We start from the raw sequence: 20,990 nt of genomic DNA on the forward strand, positions 1-20,990 counted from the left end.
GTTCTAGCCCCACCACCAGCCCCATATGCCAAGGGTTGACTGAACTCTCTGGCTTCCTCCCAAGCGAGGGAATGAAGGGAAGTGCAGTTGGATGCCATGGCAACCAGCTACTGGAGGCCAGCCTCCCCATGGCCCTCCCAACCCTCCAGCACACACTCTGCTGGGGGTAGGAAAGCTGGCGTCTACTTGAATTAAGAGTCTGCTGGTACCAGAGAAAGGAGGCATGTACCTGGAATCTCTTCCAGCCTTGGCTGGAAACTCACAATATCTGTATGACCAGATTGCTTCCCTTCTCTGGGCTCAGCTTCCTCATTATAAAATGAAGGAGTAGGACCAGCAAGCCCTGCACCACCTTCCAGCTCTGTCATTGTGTGGTTCTGGGATCTCCCCAAGAGCCAGCCTGGAGACCAACAAGACTGCTCTTTCTGGTAAACTCTCCAGGGAAAGGGAAGGGCAGGAGGCCCTGCATTCTGACCTTGCAAGGCCTGGTTAGGGGGATGGACCTCTTCCTCTGCAAGCATCTCCATCTAGGAGGAGGCCTTCATCCATTCATAACAGGGTGTTACATGGAAATGCTTCCACCATGACACAACAAATGCCTGTCTAGTAGTAGAAATGGCAAAGTAGATGTTCAAGAACCAGTTGGAAAGCTCTGATCCACAGAGAGGGGGCAAAGGTTGGAGAAAGTAGGAATGAAGAGATGTGTCTGGAAAGTAGTTTTATCTCAGCACAGGGGAGAACTGCGCTAAGTGGTCCTGATTCTTCCCCAGGCAGGAGCAGTGAAGAGAGGCACCCAATCTGGGGGGCTTCCAAATATGACTCCAAGAGCTTGATAAAGGTCCCTTGCACCTTGAAGAGCCCCAGGGCCTGGTGTCTAGCTTTTGCCAGGATATCTAAAGAGCAAGAGAGCCAGGCCCAGGCTTAGCTTTCATGGCAGAGGAAGAACCGCTCCTGGGGTAGAAAGCCCTGCACCACCAGGATCTGTCAGGGACACAAGATGCTTCTGCATTTCCTTGAACCATAAGTGGGAGGGAGGGAGCCATCAGGAAGCCATTTTGTATCCTCCACGACAGGCGCACCTGGTTGGGTTAAGGGACTCATGCAAAGAATAAACACCCACTGGATGCAAAGGGGAAGCTCTGGGGAGGGGGGGAGGGTGTGCAGCTGGAGGGTGACCCATGGAAGGGAGCCGCAGTCAGAGAGGAGCCTTTGAGAAACAGCACAAGAGAATGAGTCGGCTTCAAACATCTGCTAGGTCCAGAGAGCACAGAGCCATTGCGTCTGTTGACGGCTTCATCGGGAAAGTGGAACGGCTACTGGAGACAAGAAATAGGGACTTAGTACAGCAATCAGACATTACACAGTTGTGTGAGCTGGTGCAGGGGTCCGCGAGGGCTGCCGCCTCTGTCTGACGGCGGGCCTGACGTCACGATAGATCAGGAAGCAGGGGAGATCCTGCCTCTACTGCCCCAACCTCGACGGGCTGCAGAAGGAGTAGGGGCCTCTGGCTGTACAGCTGCACGCGCGCCTGGCCCAGGACTCAGAGCGGTGCCGGGGAAGATGCGGTGGGAGCTGTCTGTGGTGACCTCGTGGAGGTGAGCCTCGAGACCGTTGGTCACATGTAGGAACTACACTGGTACATGGGTCCCTGCACTGACCTTCACAGCTGTGGGCTTTCCTCCCGCCTCTCTTGTGGTCAATCCTAATCCAGAATCATTCAGGGAAGGGGATGCTGGGACACTTCATTCCAGTTGAGTTATGTCGCCTAGCACAAAACCACCACAGCCACCCTCTGACAGCGTCATTCAGGTCAGAGCTTTCTCCCTTCCTCCGCCTCCGTCCCGGCCTCCCAATACCTGAGGGGGCAGGAACAGCAGCTGGCAACTGGGACAGAGCCAACTGAAAAGGAAAAGAAGCCCAACCCATCTTCTCCAGGACAGTCAGTTGGACCTGCTGCCCTCAATATTCAACTAGAAATCAGGAGCTGTTACAGCACCAACCAAAAATATAAAGTATTTGGAAATTAATCTACCTGAACATTCAAGGGGCTTTTACAAAGAAAAGTTGTAAAACTATTACAGGGTGGGGCACTAGGGTGGCCCAGTCAGTTAAGAGTCCAACTCTTGGCTTCAGCTCAGGTCATGATCTCAGTTGGTGAGTTCAAGCCCCGTGTCAGGCTCTGCAATGGCAGTACAGAGCCTGCTTGGGATTCTCTCTCTCCGTGTCTCTCACCCCTCTCTGTCAAAACAAATAAAATAAACTTTAAAAAAACTTATTAAAGGGTAAAACAGAAAATTCTAAAAAGTAAGAGGAGAACATTATCCCCAAAGTAATTCATACATTCAATACAATTCTGAATAAAATTCTGGGAGGCTTACTAAGTATTTGTTTTTAGTTTGTTATGAATGAATATGAATATCTTTTCTGTATGTCAGTTCTTTGATATTTCATTTCCTCTTTAGGGAATTACCTGTTTCTATGATCACCTTCTTTCTTAAGGGTGTTACTTTACTGGGTTTTCTTGATTGAATGAACACTCTACTAAAATGACAAATATTTTCCTGTCATGTTTATAGAAAATGCCTCCAAGTATGTTGATTGCCCTTAAATTCTGCTTACCCTGTTTGGACATCAGGAGTTTTACATTTTTATGTGGTTAAGTCTGCTGGTGTGTATATGATTTCTTCCATTAGTTTTAAGGTTAGACACAGAAATCAGATATTTATTCTAGGGTGGTTTTTTTTTCATTTAACTTTTATAGTTAACTTCTTTAAAAACAAAAAAAATAGAGATGGGGCGCCTGGGTGGCTCAGGTGGTTAAGTGTCTGACTCTTGATTTCAGCTCAAGTCATGATCTCACGATTCATGGGTTCGAGCCCCACATCAGGCTCTGCCCTGACAGTGTGGAACCTGCTTGGGATTCTCTCTCTCCCTCTCTCTCTCTGCCTCTCCCCTGCTCATGCTCACTCTCTCTCTCTCTCAAAATAAATACATAAACATTAAAAAATGACTTAAAAAATTGAGATATAATTGACATCTAGCGTTAGGTTAGTTTCAGGTGTACAACATAATGATTTCTTAAGTGTATATATTGCAAAATGATCACCTGTTAACATCTGTCACCATACACAATTACAAAGTTTTTTCCTATGCTGAGAACTTTTAAGATCTACTCTCCTAGCAACTTTCAAATATGCAATAGAGTAGTAGTAACTATACTTGCCCCCGTCATACATTAAATCTCCATGACTTATTTATTTTACAACTGAAAGTTTGTACTTTTGGCACCTTTCACCCATTTGTCCCATGCCCCCCCCCACTGTTAGCCTCTTTATCCATATGAAATATATCCTCTGATGATATAAACTATGCATCTGAATGTCTGTCTGTCTTCCTCTCGCCACCCCCACTGGCTGTATAATTTTTCCCAGCATCTTTTGTTTGTAACAAAGTGGATAATTTTGTGTTATCTTAACACCTGGCATCAGACTTCCTCTTCAGGGACAACACTCACTGTTTAGAAGGTTCTCTTGATAAATGTGGAATAAAAGGTGAGCCCTTTCAAGGTCCAAAGGGACAGCGGCACCAAAACTTTGGATAAGGGAGAAAGCCACTCTGAATGAGATTCAGAAGGACTTCATGGTTATTCACATAAAAGAGAGATGAAAGGGAAGGAAAAACACACAGGGAAGGTGGTGAAAAACGTGCTGGAAGATGGGCAAGATGCAGTGAGCCAGGGTCAGTGAAGCATATTGAAGATGAGGCAGCCATATTTGCACTTTAGAAGCTGATGCTTGTTGGGGAAATGGAATCTCCTTGTATTTCAGCAGTACAAACCCTCCCTCTTACACATCCTCAGGCTCAAGACTCCTTGTGTGGGTGAATTTTTCCAGCTGGAATCCCCTAGTAGATTGACAAATTCTAAATGGAAGAGCAAAGAGCTATGTAGTTTTCTAAAAGAACAAAGAGGAGGGACACACCTTATCAGCCACTGGAAATGGTCCACCCATGGTAACTGTTTCAGTCAGGACGGGCAAGATTTTGCTGCAGAAACAAAAACCTCCTGGTGCAATCACTTACAACAGCCAAGGTCTGTTCCTCACTAATGTTACATGTCCATCGAAGGTCATGTGGAGGATCTGCTCTGTCTCATCCAGGCTGACAGTGTCTACCTGACTGGAGCATTACAGTTTGTCACGGCAGGGGGAAGGGAGCGTGGGGAATTACACACTGGCTCGAAAGCTTCCTTCCAGAAGTGACATGTGTCACTTCTGCTCATATTCCGTTGTCCAAATCAAGTCATAGAGCCACAGCAAGCTCCAAGTGGACAGGAAAGTGCCACCCTTCCATTTTCCTGAAAGACAGGAGAGCTACACTATTTGTGAATAGTGCTAACGACAATGACAATCATTTTTTTAAAAAGAAAACCGGAGGGAATAATGCAAGGACTAACAAATGAATAAAACAGAAGACAGAACACACCAAAAAATGTGTGTGTGTGTGTGTGTGTGTGTGTGTGTGTGTGTGTGTGTGTGTCTATTAGATCGGGCATATGACACAGGTGAAATCATAAAGACTGGGGGAAAGGTGGCTTGTTTAGTGGGTTCGGCTCACCATACAGATGAAAACCGAGTTTAAACCTCTTCTACTACATGAAAACTTGTACTCCAGGAAATTAGGCCCCTAAATGTGACCTGCAAAACTATAACACTAGCGGAGAGTAGATGAAAAGAATATCTCTGTGACCTTGGTGAGGGAAGATTTCTTTAATAAGACCCCAAAAGGCTCAAACCATCAGGCAAAAAAGAAATGATGCATTTGACCAGAATAAAATTGAGGCTTTCTGTTCCCTGACAAAACCAAACATCACAGTTACCAGGCAGGTGGCCGGCCAGGAGAAGACATTGCAACAACCAAAATGAAGAACATGCATATATCTAGCATGTATCTAGCAAATATCCAGCAAATACCTAGCATATATCTAGTAAACATCACATATTCGAATTCCTTCGAATCAAATCAACAAGAAAGAACAAAAAACAGACACAACTGAGAAGGGAAAAAATATGACCAGGCAATTCACGTACGGTGAAATCGGCGAAGTCCCTCACTGCCACAGGTACACTGGGAGGCATGCAAATGCATGGTCATCAGAGAAACTTAAGAACCAGCGGAGCATCCCTGTAAAACCTGGGGACAATTAGAAAAGCAGATGACACTAAGTGTTGGAAAAGATGTGGGAAAACTGGGCACCAGTGGCACTGCCAGAGGTCTGCTGAGAGCGCTGATTGCCAGAGCCATCTGGCAGTTCTGGGTGGAAGCGACTGTGGTCACCAAGCCCTCTCCTGGGGGTGTGCTGAACAGAGACCCACAAACTCCCACAGAGACCCACAAGAGGACGTGCTTGATACTGTCTGTCACGGCAAGGAACTGACGCAGCCTGGGTGTCTGTCGCTAGGAAATCAAAGCAACTTTCAGTGGGTGCATAGGCGAAATACTACACACCATCCAGAAGCAGTGAAACAGACGTATATACAGCAGCATGAACTAATGTGAAAAACAGACGCGAACAGAAAAAGTAAGGAACAGACTAAAATCTATCTGTGTATGAGACACGGCAGAGATAGGGAAGTAAGGATGGGGGTGAGATGCAAAGAAATAATGAAGCAAAACAAAATAGCGGCCTTTCACAGACGAATGATGATGGGTGCCATGTACTGCAGAATACGATGAACTCAGTCCCATGCGTCTCTGATCCGGTAAATGGAAGGAAGGAGAAAGCAGCCACTCGGAATTACCACGCTGGCCAGCAGTGCTGCTTCCACTCCTACTCCGTGGGTTGGAATGGCTTCTCATGCTTCACCTGCAGATCCCTGGGCTTGGCTCCCAGGCCTGATGTGGGGCCTGAGGGTCTGTGTTCCCTGCCAGCTCCCGGGTGATACTGGTGCTGCTGTCCAAGGAACCATATGCTGACCAGCAAGGAGTCAGAAAACCATCCCTCCTGCCTGGGAGACTGGGAAATGTAGCCTAACTCTGCCCCAGGAAGGACAGGAAAGTGGTCTAGTAAACAGATGGCCAGTGTCTCCCACACGGTCACACCCTCACTTTCAGCCAGGCTTCTGGAGCACCTGCACGTCTCGCTCACTGGCTCCTTCCACACGGGCTTCCCGGCTATACCATAAGCTCTGTGAGGGCAGGGGTCATGCCTGGCTGTGTCCCCTTCCCCCAACCCCTCACACCTAGCTAAATGCCTGGCACATAGCAGAAACTCAATAAATGGCTGTTGATTCTACACTGGACATTTAAAATTTCTGAGCACAAAAATGGCCAGCAAGAGTCAGAATAGGGATCTCACCAGCAACTGGGGAAGAGTGGCTCAGAGTGGGAGTAAGGTAAGTATCAGCAGACGCACGTGTAGACTAGGGAGGCTGGAATGGAAAGGAAGTCTCCTGAGGGCCTCCACCTGCTGCCAACTGCCTGAACAACTAAGTTTCTTTCATCTGATCCTTCCCCCTGCCTCCCTCCTCCCTCCGCCCACACCCTCTCCTCCAGCTAAAGTCAGAAAGGACAGCAGGGGCAAGAGCAACTTGGACCCCACGGACTATCCTGAAATGGCTGGGAGCTGGGAGCTGGGAGAGGGGGCAGGAATCTAGTCCTGCAAGTCCAGAGTGGATTAATCAGGTACAGCTACGGATGAACATCAGGTTGTCTGGATGCAAGGCCATCTGCCACCCCTCCCCCAAAGGGTCAGGGCAAGACGGGTATCTGGGGAGGAGGAGCTCGGTGGCTCTTTCTGCCCTCGTGCCCCCTTCTCTTCTTTCTGAGCCCTGCCCTCCGTGCTTCTGCTTGGAGAACAGCTCTGAAGCAGAAACCTGTTCTATGGCCAAGTCAACACATCGGCTTTGATCACAGTCCCCATACTGCAGTGAGAAGCGTGAACTCTCTAAGACACAATTAAATGCTGAGATTCTAGAACGTTATTGACACCTTCGTATGATTTGTTTTGTTCCCCTTCCCTAGTGTGTTTTTTCTCCTAAGGGGACTGGGGAAATAAGTGATTTTCATGGTGATATTTCACTCTGGCACAGCGCATGTGCAGGGAAGATTACAAGACACAGTCTTCCGATGTGACTTGGTGAGCTGGCCATGGGAGGGCGGCTCTCCTGTCCGCCCAATTCGAAGTGACTTCCTTCCACCTGTATGAAGCCCAGACTCTCCCAGACCTTGGGAGCTGGGCACAGAGGAGATAGCACATCTAGAACATTGTTCAAATTTTCCAATCATCACCTAGGATTCGGGCCATAGGGAAAAGACATCCTTTATTATGCCCGAGGCGCTGGGGAAGGAGGGTCTGGACCTGGGGTGGGAGTAGGTCTGTGGCCCATCAGCTAGTCCATCCCTGAGGCTGCTGGCTCCCACAGCCCCCAGGCTGAGATTGCTTGAGCACCCCGCCAGGGAGGCCCGTTCCCAACCCCAGACTGACCTCTCCTGGCCAGACCCTGCCAAGCAGCTTGGAAAAGAGAAAGGATGAGGAGTCATCCATGTGTTCATTGTTTTCTTACCACCTTCCCCCCAAAGAGAGGGAAGAAAGGGGACAAAGAGGAAATCAGAAGGAGTAAGTTGGCCCTCCCACCCTCCAGCCTCCCCCTCTCCCCCAGACTCCCAGCTGTCGGCCTAAAATCACAAAGCCTTTTCGCTCAAAATCCAGAGGAAAAAAAAGAGAGGAAAGCGGAGGGAAGAGAAGAAGCAGCAGTGAATTTCAAAAGGAGGGCTAATTTGTGCAGAGCCGGACAGCTGCATTTGCATAATGAAATGTGCAGAGGATGTTTGGCTCATGTATTTTTTAGAAGGTTTAACTTTAATTTTATTTAGCCTAAGAAGGGCATGTCACTCAAACTCCGCTGGTCATTTATAAAAATATTTCAATTGTGTTTCCAAGGAGCTGTCTTTCTGGCCTAAGTGGCTGGTGCCGGAGGTTGTGAATGCTAATGCAGAGGTCGGGAGATCGATGGGGAGGGAGAGCAGGAGAGAAAAAACTGGGAGGGGCAGAGACACCCAGAAAGAGACACCGAAGACGCAAAGAAGAAAGGACAAGCAGGGAGACAAAGAAAGAAAGAGTGTGGAGTGGGACAAGGACCACCGGACTCAGAAGAAGCAGGTCAGGTAAGTATCCACGGCAGGTGTGGAGATGGGTATTCCTAGTGGACCACACCTCGCTCATGCAGGTCAGCCCAGCTCTCCCAGCCCATGGTGTTCAGGTTTGTAGTTCAGGTAGAGCATTGCTACTCTAATCTCAAAACAAAACAAAAAAACCCCACAACTGTTTGCAAGAAGAGCACACTAGGACCAAGCTGTCTTCCTTCCACCCCTGGGTCCTGCACTGGAGGTGTTTTCTCCCATCTGTAATTCTGAACTTTAATGAAGAAGCTTGATCGTGGGCTGTTTGCATCGGAAACGGGCAACGGAGGGCTGAGCTGAGCATAGCTGTTACACTTCTTCCCTCTTGCCTTTCCGGCAACAATTACCCTTCAACTCCCCTCCCTAGTTTCCACACAAACACCCCAGCCTCCTAAATAAAGTGCTCTCAGACTTTTCACAGCACATGGAGGAGATGAGGAGTGGGCAGGAAGGGGAAGCTGTATTTGCAGAACATCTTTCTCTCTCTGCCACTGGCTTCAATGTGCTTCAGAGAGACGCTAGAATCTCAGACCCAAGCCAATCTCTCATTCCCTGATGTGCAACTGAGAGCTAGGGGAGGGAGGAAATCCATCCCGGAGGCAGCCAGGCCCTCGAGTTAGAGCTCCAGAGGTCTCATCTCACCGCCTCCCACCTTCCCTTGCCAACACGCAGCCCAAAGCCTGGCCTCCCTCTGCCTCCTCTCCTGGCCTCAAGGACTGGAAGGGAGATCCCCAGAAACCTGCTCAGGAAACGGCTACCTCACACCTCCTCGCAGGCTTTGTCAGGTTGTCTAATCTGAGTGTTTGGTTTTCGACTGGATCTGGGGACACAGTCTGGGAACCAGGCATTCTGGCCCGGGACTACCTCCGATGGTCCCTGTCTTGGAGATCACAGTGGCTGATCCAGAATGTGGGGCAGGGGCATACACTGGAACCCGCCCCTCAGGAGGCACCACAGTCCCTACTGCAGAAAAATAACAATCATACACAGCCCAGGTAGTCTGGGGCTGGAGCCCAATTCCCGGAGCTCATGGGGGTGGCAGGGGGTGCAGGGTACGGAGGATGGCCTGAGAGGCAGGGGTTTTGGAGTTGGGCCACCGGGGATCAAATCTGCTTGAATTAATCACTTGAGCAAGTCACCTAACCTCTCTGATCCCCCATTTCTTCCTCTGTAAAGACTATCCACCTATCAGATTACCATGAGGCTTTGACATCATGCATTACGACCGGCCTGAGGTGGTAACGAGGTTTGAGGGACATTCTTCCAGGCACCTAGTTGGAAAGGCCCAACAGCAAAGCTACCACACTAGTCCTGGACACCTCGAGAGGCAGAAAGAGAGCAGGAGAGGAAGGCCAGCTCCCGCCCTTGAAGAATGTCTCATAACAACTACCACAGACTGCTCATTATTGTGGTGGTCCTTGTTAACAAAAGAGCTGGGCAACGAGTGGGGAATCAGACACTGCTGGAAAGCAGAAGAGGTAGAAATCATCTAATAGTCTCCTGATATTTTCCTTTTTCTTTTAATTCTTTTTAACATTTATTTATTTTTGAGAGAGAGAAAGAGCATGAGCTGGGGAGGGGCAGAGAGAGAGGGAGACACAGAATCCGAAGCAGGCTCCGGGCTCCGAGCTCCGAGCTGTCAGCACAGAGCCCGACGCGGGGCTCAAACTCACAAACCACAAGATCATGGCCTGAGCTGAAGTGGGATGCTCAACCGAGACCCCCAGGCACCCCAATACTCTTCTCACACTTTCAATTCGAAGATAAGAAGTCTAAAGTCCAGATAGGGGCACAAATAGCCAACTGTAGGTCACAGAGCTGGTCCACGCAGAGCCAAGACCTGAAGCCACCTGTCCAGGTCCTGGTTTCCTCTCGTCTTTGATGACAAGGCTAACAGCTTCTGGTCTGTGAAACCCCTTCCCCCTCCCCCACTCACCCCCACACACATGCACACAGCAGCCGGGGCCAGAAAGGGCTTGAGTAGGCTTCCAGCACACCAGTCCCAACATGCAGAGGGAGGAGGGAGCCGAGGTGAGACTGGGGTGGGAGAAGCGCCAGGGGAGGGGGCTGGCGCTGGCCGCCGCAGCCCCTCGGGAGACGCCTGCATATGGCCAGGCGGGCCTGGCAGCCGCGCACACTAATCCTGCTGTCAGCCAGGCCGGGCGCCGGATTAGGAAATGTCACGTTTCAAAGGAAATTATTTCCATTTTCTCCCTAGGAAAGGAAAAGGCAGAAAGACAAGCAAACTCCCAGGGTCGTGTGTTGGGAGACAGGCCAGCATATGGACCTTAGACAGGCGCCCCCACCTCCTTCTCCTCCGGCCCCTCTGCGGACACCCAGAAGTGACAGCCATCGCCTCGCTGAGTTCATCCCAGCCAAGGACAAATGGATTTCACAGTTTATCAAGGGAGGAAGGGGCGTGTCACAGACTCATCAACCGTGACCCACCTTTGGTCCCTGCTTTCCTGCCTGGTCTCAGCCACAGCTCTCTGGCCAGAGCTTCCTCACTGGGCTGGCTCCCAGGCCCTGCCTCCGGGGATCAGCAAGGCTGAGAGAGATGTCACCCTCGATCTTCTGTGCTGTTCGGTGCCTGCCAGAGCCTCTGCCCCACCGGGCCATGAGACCCTGCCTCTTATCTGGGGCTCTCCACTGCACAGGCAAGACAAAACCCCAGGACGCGGCGGATGAAATAATACATGCTCCCTCTCCAGATTTCGCTCTCTGCTATTAACTTTTTCTGCTTCTCTACCTTCTCCAGCCTCATTTGAGACAATAATAAACGCTTCTCATCCTCACCGCCACTGAAAGTTATGGGGCTTCTTAATTACAAAAGTAATGTCACAATATTAGCAATTAATTAATTCTAATCTGGCCCGGAAGAGAGGTCGGGCGTACAATTGCCCCGTCCGCCTCTGGAGCCGAGGACCACCCCAGCGGATATTGTGATTGAAATATATTTGTATGGAGTTATTAGATACTATCTGCAATCAATCCATTACCATAAACTTAAGCTTCCACGTTCTTTCATATTAAATGAATTTTCATATCACATTTCCCAATAAGCACTGCCTCAAGTCAACCCTTATTTATCTAATAACGCCATGCAAATATTTTATTATATTTCAATGAAATGTGTCGAAAACTATTACCTTGTGCTGCCTTTGGGGTGGGGAGGGAGCAGTGCTGAGTGGAGGTGGGGAGACTTCCCTCAGCATCTGCTCAGTAAGGAAGCAGCCCCCTCCCCTCACCGACACCCAAATTCATTCCTCCGTCCCCACTCCAGGCCCCCAGCCCCTTTGGGGAGGTAGGTCTGCAAACAAAGTGTTTCCTAGCCCCAGACAAACTAAGGACTTGCAGGGCAAATCGAAGCCCCTCAAGAAAAGAGGGGGCCCCTCCTCAGCTCCAAGGAGTGTCACCCAACGCCCCCCTATCCTTCTGGCCTCGGCTGGAGACCGGTGCTGGATGGTTGACGGTGACTCACACGGAGCCCCCACGCTCACAGGGTCCCATGCTTTGTTGACTCGTCTGCTGTCACCGTGTTGAAATTCTCAATCATTTTTTGAACAAGCGGCTCCACATGTTCATTTTACACCGAGGGATCCCACAGATGATGTAGCTGGTCCTGTCGAGGATACACTTTACCTCCACCAGGACTGCATTTTGTACTTCTCAGACACACTGCCCACTCTGGGCTGTTCAGCCAGACCTCTGGTCGAAAGAAGCCCTTTCCAGTCCTGCCTTTTCCGCCCGTCCAGACTCCCTTCCTGACAGGGAACCTCTCCCAGAGATCCTGGCATCCTGCAAACGGGGACCCAGATGCGTGAGCCCAAAGCCCCACACCCAACAAGCAGAGAGTATACACTGTTTCCCAGATCCTGGACCCCTGGGTCGGAATGACTCCTACTGCATTGCTGGGGACACAGTCATGAGGCCATTCTGGATTTGTGGACAGGTGGACCTGGTGACAGTCCTAACAGCATCTGGCTCCAGCCCTGCTCAGCGTCTCCTAGGATCCTGCCCCTGCCCCACACCAATCTGTTGCTCCCCCCACTGTGGCTGCCAGAGTTCAGGGTGAGCCTGAACCCCTGTGTCCCTGTCCCTACTGTTCACAGTCTTTCTAACTGATCTAGAAGGACTGGCCTCTTGGTGACCACAGCTCCCAAATGGCCATTTGGTTTTTTAGCTTTATGGTCCCTTCAGCTGGGAAACACATTTCCCAGGGACTGGAGGGCATCAAACTTACACATCTCCTTCCCTGCTCTGGTCTTCAATTTTATCAGCTGCAAAATGGGAAAGTAGTATCTTCCATGGAAATCTCTCAGAGATTTCTAGCTCGAGCAAGTGTGTCTGGGGTAAGATGGGTCCTCAGTGATCTGTGCATTTCCCCAGGCTTGTGGTACCCTGTGTAAGCTCCTCACAGGTCATCTCTACTCCACCACATAATTCTCCTTTCTCCTGGACACTTCATGAAAACTCCTGTCCCCAGTCAGAAAGTCAAGGATGCTCTTGCAAACTCCTGAACGGGCAGGGAGATCTGACTAATAACAGGAAAGAGGAAACAGTCCCCATTAAGGGGTCACTGGTGAACACCAGACCCCCCACTATTGCGTGACTGAGACCTCAGAACTGGCTTTGACCCCCCAAGCCAGCCAGGGGTGGAAAGTCCAGCCCAGCTAGCCGCAAGTGTTTACTGAGATTAAGCTTCCTTCTGCCCAGTCCCACCTCTGTTTAGGTTTCTCATGTGCCTCCTTCTCTCTCCCAACTGACTCGTTTGAATCTATACCAGTAGTCTGGAAGGCCATTTTACAGGTGAGGAGACTGAGGTACACACAGTCTTCGGCAAAACTGAGATTCTCACCAGGATCCATCTGGCCACTCTCCATGACTCAGTGCCCCGCCTTTCACTTGAGCATCTGCATTTTAAAAGAGCTTGTTCACAGGGGCGCCTGGGGGGCTCAGTCAGTTATTAAGCATCCGACTTCCGCTCAGGTCATGATCTCACAGTCTGTGGGTTCAAGCCCCACATTGGGCTCTGTGTTGACAGCTTGGAGCCTGGAGCCTGCTTTGGGTTCTCTCTCTCTCTCTGACCCTCCCCCACTCACACACTGTCTGTCTTAAAAATAAATAGAAACATTAAAAAAATAAATAAATAAAAGAGTCTGTTCACAAAGTGAAACCTCAACTCTGGAATCCTGAAAGGGCTTCATTCCCTCAGTCATCCAACAAATATTTACTCTCTGCTGACGATATGCCAGGCATGATTCTGGGCACTAAACTCACCAGATACAAGCCTGTGCCTCCAGGAGCTTATGTTCTGACCTTTGGATGCAGCCCTCTGAGAGATCTAGAAGCTGTACTGAGCTGGCTCCTAGCTTGGAGGGGCTGCCGCTCAGCACCAAAGCACTTAAGTCATGAACCAAAGAGAGAGGAGCCCAGGGCCAGAGGCCTGCCCTCCTCCCAGATTGGGCAGTGTGCCCTTTCAGTGTTTGCCATGGCCTCTAAGGAGCTGACCTAAGATCTGAGGAACGTCACTGATTACAGGAAAAGGAATTCCAGGTAATAAGATAGAGGCGAGGTGCCATGATGGAGAATCTTCTGGAAATGCCTGAAGTGGTGCCCTGTAGGAAAACCACTGGCGGGTAAGGCTAGCTTGCACCCAAGCCTTGTGTGTGTGTGTGTGTGTGTGTGTGTGTGTGTGTGTGTGTGTGTCAGAGAGAGCGAGACCTGTCATTCAATCCTAAACACCCCGAAGGCAAAATCACCAACCACTCCTCTTCAGGCACCCCCATCCAGCTGTATTCAGGGAGCGTAAGGGCTCTGAGTCCAGCGGGGGGACTGACCGCCAGACAATCTGCCTGACTGGCGGGCAGTGCACAGACCTCCCTCAGGAGGATGCAGGCTCCTCCTCCTCTCGATCTGCTCCCTCCCTCTCCTCCCTGCTTCCTCTAATCATTCATGGTGACAGATTGACAGAAGTGCCCCTACCACATAAAACTGCCTCTGGGCACAAGTACAAAACATAAAACATTTAGGGAAAATCATCCAAGAGGAGTTGGCACCACAAATAAACTGCTTTAAACACTCGACTATAAGCCACCAGTTTAAAACTCTGGCACAGCTGAGTCCTGGCATCAGCTTGGCCGGCTTCACAGGTCTCCATCCTCTGTGTCCCCCTACCCAGGGCTCTCCAAATCATAGTCACCTTTTCCTGGACTCCCTTCCCTTCTCTCCCTCCCTCTTGAAACTAGCCAGGGGCCCCTCGTCCCTCACACCCTCACAGGCACATCCAAAAAGTCCCAACACCGAAGGACACAAGAGGGGGACAATTCCCTTTTGGGGGATACTCTCTCACCAACCCCCACCACATGTACCTGCTGACGGTACACAGGTCTGACCAGGACTCACCTTTTGACCAGTGCACTAGCTCCACAGAGGCTTTCACAAAGCCTGGCCTCTCTTACCAACCTTACTACTTGCGTTGCATGTACAACCCACAGAGTAAGCAGTTTTGCACCTTTTACCCCACTGGCCCCCACAGCAGCCCATGTGGCGGGTTTCTTGGGAAGCACGAAAGGCCCAGAAGCAACTGTCAAGAGTTGGCAGGTGGCAACGTTGGGACAAGCCTCTTCTTCACAGCCTTCCCATCATACCCAGCGGCCTCTCGGCCCCCACTCAAGCACCGTTTGAGGCTCAGAGGTGGTCTCCTTGGGGCCTGGGTACAGGATCAAGGGAAGACAGGTGTGGCTCCAGGAAGAAGCAGTGCTGGGGAGGGAATGTGAGAGCCTGCCGGGCTCAGAGGGGTAGGTAGGACCTGCCACCGAGGCCTGGCTGTCCTGCTCCCCAGTCACCTTGGGCCAAGTCCTTCTTCCAAGGGACCCAGGTAGGTGTCTGCTCCCAGGCAGCAGCTGAGTCCAGGCCGCCCCCTCCCTGCTGTGGTGCTCCCAGGAGCTTTTTGAGAAAAAGGACCTCTAAATGTATTACCTGAGGTATGAAGGTTCACAGACAAAGATGGGGAGACAGGGCATTCCAGGAAGAGGAGACAGCATGGCACGACTGGGGCCACATGTATTTCATGGCGGGTGCAGTATAGACCAGGGTAGGGCAAACCACAAGAGATGAGGTTGCAGAAACCAACAGAGGCCATACCACACAAAGGCAGGTGAGTATTCAGGTGCCTGGGAGCCTGAGAGCAAAGGGAATCTACTACAGGGTTTGGAGCAATGGAGTGCCAAGAATTCTCTAGTCTTAACAGAGGCAGAGCCTTGGAGTGGGCAGGACTGGAAAGCGGCATACAGATTTGGGAGCTAAGGTAGCAATCCAGGAGGCAGCAGGGATGGAGGGAAAGCAAGCACTGATGAGTGTCTGCAGATGTAGATTTGGCAGGATCCAGTGTTTTAGGGGATGCAGTGAAAGCTGACTTCAGGGTTTCTGGCACGGGCAGCAGGGGAGAGGGTGCCCAGAGCCTAGAGCACTGCCTGGCACACAGCAGGCATGCAGAAAGTACGTGCTGAATGAACGGATTCACCAGGTGAGGGATACAGGAGGGGAGCGTGTTTGTTGGGAAGGGAGGGGGGATGGTGAGTTAAGTCCGGAAGATCAGCTACAGAGTCTGACCCACAGGGACCAGGGTAGAAGGTGCCAGAGCCACCAGCTGATAGACCAAAGTGGAAGCCTTGGGATGGGCCTCAAGCACCCAGAGAGAACTTATCAAGTAAAAGTGAAGGAGGCAGAAAACTCAACACTGAGAAATAGCAAAATTTAAGGAAACAGGCAGGAAAAGGAGTTTACAACTCAGACCACGAAGAAGCAGGCAGTCAGAGTGGTAGAAAGGGAATCAAAGAAAATTGCACCACGGGAAAGAGAGCATTTCCAGAAGGTGTGGCCAGCTAGGTGGGATGATGGAGACAAGTCAAGCAGAGTAAGAGCTAAACCTGCCCGTCGCATTTAGTGACGCGAGCAGGTCACAGGTGGCCTCAGAGGACTGATGGAGGAAATTGATGCCAACACAGTGAATGGAATACAAATAGAAAATTATGACAGTGTTTCAAAAAGTCTGGCTCCATAGGAGAAAGGAGAGATGGGCAATAAACAGGGAGGTGGGCGAAGTCAGAGAGGACGGTATGTTTGTTTGTGTATGAGAGATGTATATGCTTAAATGCTGCTTGGAATGGGGCGCCTGGCCCCATCAGTTGAGCTTCTGACTTCGGCTCAGGTCATGATCTCGCGTTTCGTGAGTTTGGGCCCCGCGTCGGGCTCTGTGCTGACAGCTCTGAGCCTGGAGCCTGCTTCAGATTCTGTCTCCCTCTCTCTCTGCCCCTTCTCTGTTCACACTCTGTCTCTCTCAAAAATAAATGTTAAAAAATAAAAGTATGAATATGGTACTTTCCAACAACAACAACAAAAAGAACTTAAATGATACATGATAGATCCAGACAGGGACAGGGTGCTTGTAGTTTTAGCAGAGAAAGTTGCTCACTGATGGCGAGATAGAGTCCTGGCAGGACACAGAAAAGTTGGTCCCCAGTCCGCAGGGACAGAAAGACCCAGGAAAAGCTCAGACACAGATGGACGACACCGGGATGGGGGAGGGAGAAGTTTGTTGAAGGCACCACAGTGGAGGGAGGGGCTGCTGCTGTCTCAGTGGCACCAGAGGTGGGATGGGAGGGGAAAAGAGGATGTGGTGTTGGGGAAGTTCAAGGGCAGTGAAGGAAGCTGGAGACAGCTTCTTGGAGAAATGGAAAGAGGGCTACCTGAGGAATCAGAGGAAGATTGCTGAGAGAACCAGAGACAGCCAAGGTGAAGTGCCAGTGTGCTCAGCAACGTGTGTGTGTGTGTGTGTGTACACGTGTGTGCACATGCGTGTGCATGTGTGCATGTGACCGGGGCACTCGTCACCCCAGACTGAGGAATGGAGAAAGGAGACCATTGGATTGACCCAGGGTTTAGAGTTTTTCCAGGTCATGAGACAGAAACAATGGAGCAAAGGATCTGAGGATATTGCAAAAGGGTGGTCGAGTTGTTTAATTCTACATGTAAAATTGACTGGGTCACAGAATGCCCTGACATTTGGTTAAACATTATTCTGGGTGTGTCCACAAGGGTGTTTGTAGATGAGATTAACATCTGCATGAGCAGTGTGAGTAAAGCAGGTTGCCCCCCTCAACGAGGGTGGGCCTCGTCCAATCAGTTGAAGGCCTGAATGGAACATAAAGACTGACCCTCCCAAGAGTAGAGGAAAACTCCTACCTGACGATCTTCAAGGCAGGGCTATGGTTCTTTCCTTCTTTCAGACTGGAACTTAAGCATCAGCTCTCCCTCGGTCTTGAGCCTGTTGGCTTTCAGGCTACAACTATACCATCGTCTCTCCTGGGTCTCCAGCCTCCTGACTGCAGATTTGGGGATTTCTCAGCCTCCATAATTGCATAAGCCAATTCCTTATAAATCTCTTACATAAATATGGATATAGATATACAGATACAGTGTCCCATTGGGTATGTTCCTCTGCAGAATCCTAATACAGTGGTTAAATAGTGGGCCAGAGAATTTAAGCTGGATAGGAAAGGAAACGAGGGCAGGGAAGTTAAAGAAATCAAGGGACTCTCAAAGAGTGAAGAAAACAAAATAGAACAAAACAAACACACTGTAAAAAAAAAAAAAAAGAGAGAGCACAAGAGAGAACTCAGTTGATGGGAAGTTGTGGTCAAAGCACAGATGTACGATGTAGGATTTCAAGGTAGGGGGCAATTCTGGGCAATGAGATCCAGACGTCACTATGGGGGTGACTGCCAAAAGTAGAGCAAGGACAAAGGCCAATATATATGTGCAGAGATGTGAGGAAGGAGAGGCCAGGAGTTTGAAGGATTCTCCTGTGTGGGCACTGACGGTCCCAGCAACCGGGGAGCCCTCGGCACGAGGACGAAGATGGAGGCAGATGCCACATGTTCCATGCAGGAGGGACAGTCACCATTACTGGGACAAGCCGCTGGGATTGGGGGGCTCTTGCTACTGCAGCATTACCACTCCCAGGTGGCAGCCAGGGATGGAGTGAACGAGAGCTTTGGCGGGGTATGGCTGGCCACTCGGTCTCCGTCAGAATTCGTCACGATGTTTCCCTGGCAGATTGGATTGGCACAGGAGAGGAAGATGGCTGAGGAAGAAAGAGAAAGCGGGGAGGGAGGAAGACAGACTTTTCTAGAAGGACGCAGCCACAGCCTAGACTGATCAGGGCTCCACCCTCACCTACCCGTTTGTAAACAGGGGTGTGGTCCAAAGTCTCCTCCAGGCTCCAGACATTGTTACTGAGGAGCAGGGCCTGGGGGTCCTGGGTCTGTCACAAACGTGCTGTGGGCAGGGTCATTTAACCTCTCTACATCTCTGATGTCCCCTTCATTGAGATGGTTCCTTTACTCCTTCGTTCATTCTGGAACAATGCATCGACCCCCTAATACATTCCAGCGCTTCACCAGGGACTGGAATTGGAGAAAGGAGCACAATACTCCCTTGTCAGCTCTCCAGAGGGAGGCTGGAGACTGAAAGCATTGTTGTGAAACAAGATGCCCTTGGAAGTCCTTCCTGGAACTGTCAGCAGCCAGGGGGACAAGGGGGCCAGCCCCTCCCAGGGGACGAGTCCTCCACTCCAGTCCCTCCCCAGCAGGACTTCCTCAGCCCGGCTGCTGGGCTGTGTGGATGTGTGGCTTCCCCCACAGACGGCTCGGGCAGTTTGGGATGACTTTGAACCCACACAGCCCTGACCTCCCTGCCTCCCCCAAAGCCCAGAGGAAAAACTCTGTGCCCTTAGAAGGAAGCAGGCAGTCGGGAGACAAGGGGATTAGAAGGACTGAGGTGTGCAAATAAGAAGGTCTCACCCTCTGGGGCCCTGGCCTGTCTAGCACTGTTGCTGTTGCCCTCTGGGGTGTCCGGCTGGCCCCCATGCCCTGTCTCTGCCCCTCCCTCCCTCCCTGGCCCCCTCACCAAGCCCCCTGCTCCCCTGGCAACTCCAGCTCGGGTCACCGTCTCTCGCATCCATGTCTGTCTTTTCCATTGCCCTCTCCCTGCCTTCCCCTGCTCCCTCGGTCTCTCTCCATCTGTACCTCCTCCTCTCCTCCCCTCCGCAGTCTCTAACTCTCTCAGGCTCTGCCTCCACCTCTCTGTCCTTCCTTTCCTCCCTTTTGCAAATCAAATCAACAAGTATTTATGGAGTCTGACCCTCTTGCTCTCTCCCCTCCCCTGACTCTGTCTCCCCTCGGCCTCTATTCCCACCCACGTCTGCTGCCCTGTGGTCCGGTCCACTCACCCGGGAGGCCCCCGCAGGAGGCTGTCAGCGGCAAGCCCGGGGGATGAGGAACTAAAACCAAACCAGCGTCCCCACTCTCTCCCCCAGCTCCTCCTCCCTGCAGGCAGCCCAGGGAGCCTACATTATTTAGAGAAATTATTTAGCATTCTGCTTCTGTCATTCCTTGCCATGGCGCCAGGCCCTGATATGTGATAAAAATATCAACGTTAAATCGACTCTGACAACTGCTGTTTACTTGCAGTGTCACTAGAGCCTAGAGCTGGGGGCAGAGTCGACAGCTCCCTGCAGGACCTGAGGCGCCACCAGCAGCAGCAGCAGCTCCGAAGAGTCTCCAGCTCTCGGCCCCCCGGCAGGCCAGGCTGCAACAAAGACCAGGGAGGACAGCCGCGAAAGGGGCAGCCCCTGGGGATAGACACCGTACAGTGACCACCCTCCCCCCAGTCCTTCCCACATTGCCCAAGCTTCTCCCCCTGGAAAGTGTTCATTTCACCACTAGTAGCAAAAAGCCAATAAAAACCCAGTTGCGGCTTTGAAACACATCCGGCACTATGTGAGCAGATCACATGGTATCTTCTTAAAGTTTCACGTCAGTTGTGGCGGAGGGAAATCACACCCCTGTATTCCGGACTTTGACGCTGAGGTTGGGAGATGTCAAGCAGCTTTCCTGAGGGCACACAGCTAACAAGCCTAGAGCCTGGGTTAGGACCCGCACAAGCCCTGTGCCCTGGCAGCGGGCATCCAGTGTGCAGCGATCAGAATCCAGTGTGGGTCATGGACCAACAGACGACCATCCTCTGAAGGCCAATAGGACAGACCCCTCTCCCCAGCATGTGACCACCAACTTGATTTGAACTACTTCAACCTACCTGGATGGCGGGGGGGGGGGGGGGGTGATGGATGACGACCTGCCTTGAGGATGTTGGACAAGAGTTGGTTAGACCTTTGCACCTTCCCTGTTCTTCCCCCGTGCGTCACCCCCAGGGCTAAGCCATGATGCATGGGCAATGTGACAGAGAAAAGAGAGAGTACAGAACTCCAGGGTGTAAGAGGCAGAACACCAAGGACAGCAGGAAGAAGGAAGGACAGAATCTGAGCAGGAACCCAAGGCAGAGAGACCTCTGCCATCACAGGACACTCACATGACCAACATCACTCTTATGGGTCTCTCTTCATGGGAGCAGAAGCCATGCTGCTTCCTTTTTTTTCTGAATTAGCAAAAGGCTGAGCCCATAGCAACTGCACAGAAGATGTTTGCTGGTTAGGTTTTCTCTATTAAGGGCACAGAGTGGAGGGTGGTAACGGCCTCTGTGGGCATCTCAAGGATAATGGTCCTAGAAGAAGGTCTCACCTACTCCTTGTAGAGAGGACTTCCAGACAGCACAGAGTCAGCATTGTGAAGGGGTCGCCAGCCAAGCTAGCGGATGTGGGCTGCCTTCATGGAGACACAAGGTCCAAAATGAGGGAGATGATATGTGATAAAAATATCAATGTTAAATCGACTCTGATGACTGCTGTTTAC

Source organism: Panthera tigris, chromosome D1 (assembly GCF_018350195.1).
Source record: "Panthera tigris isolate Pti1 chromosome D1, P.tigris_Pti1_mat1.1, whole genome shotgun sequence".
NCBI lineage: Eukaryota > Metazoa > Chordata > Mammalia > Carnivora > Felidae > Panthera > Panthera tigris.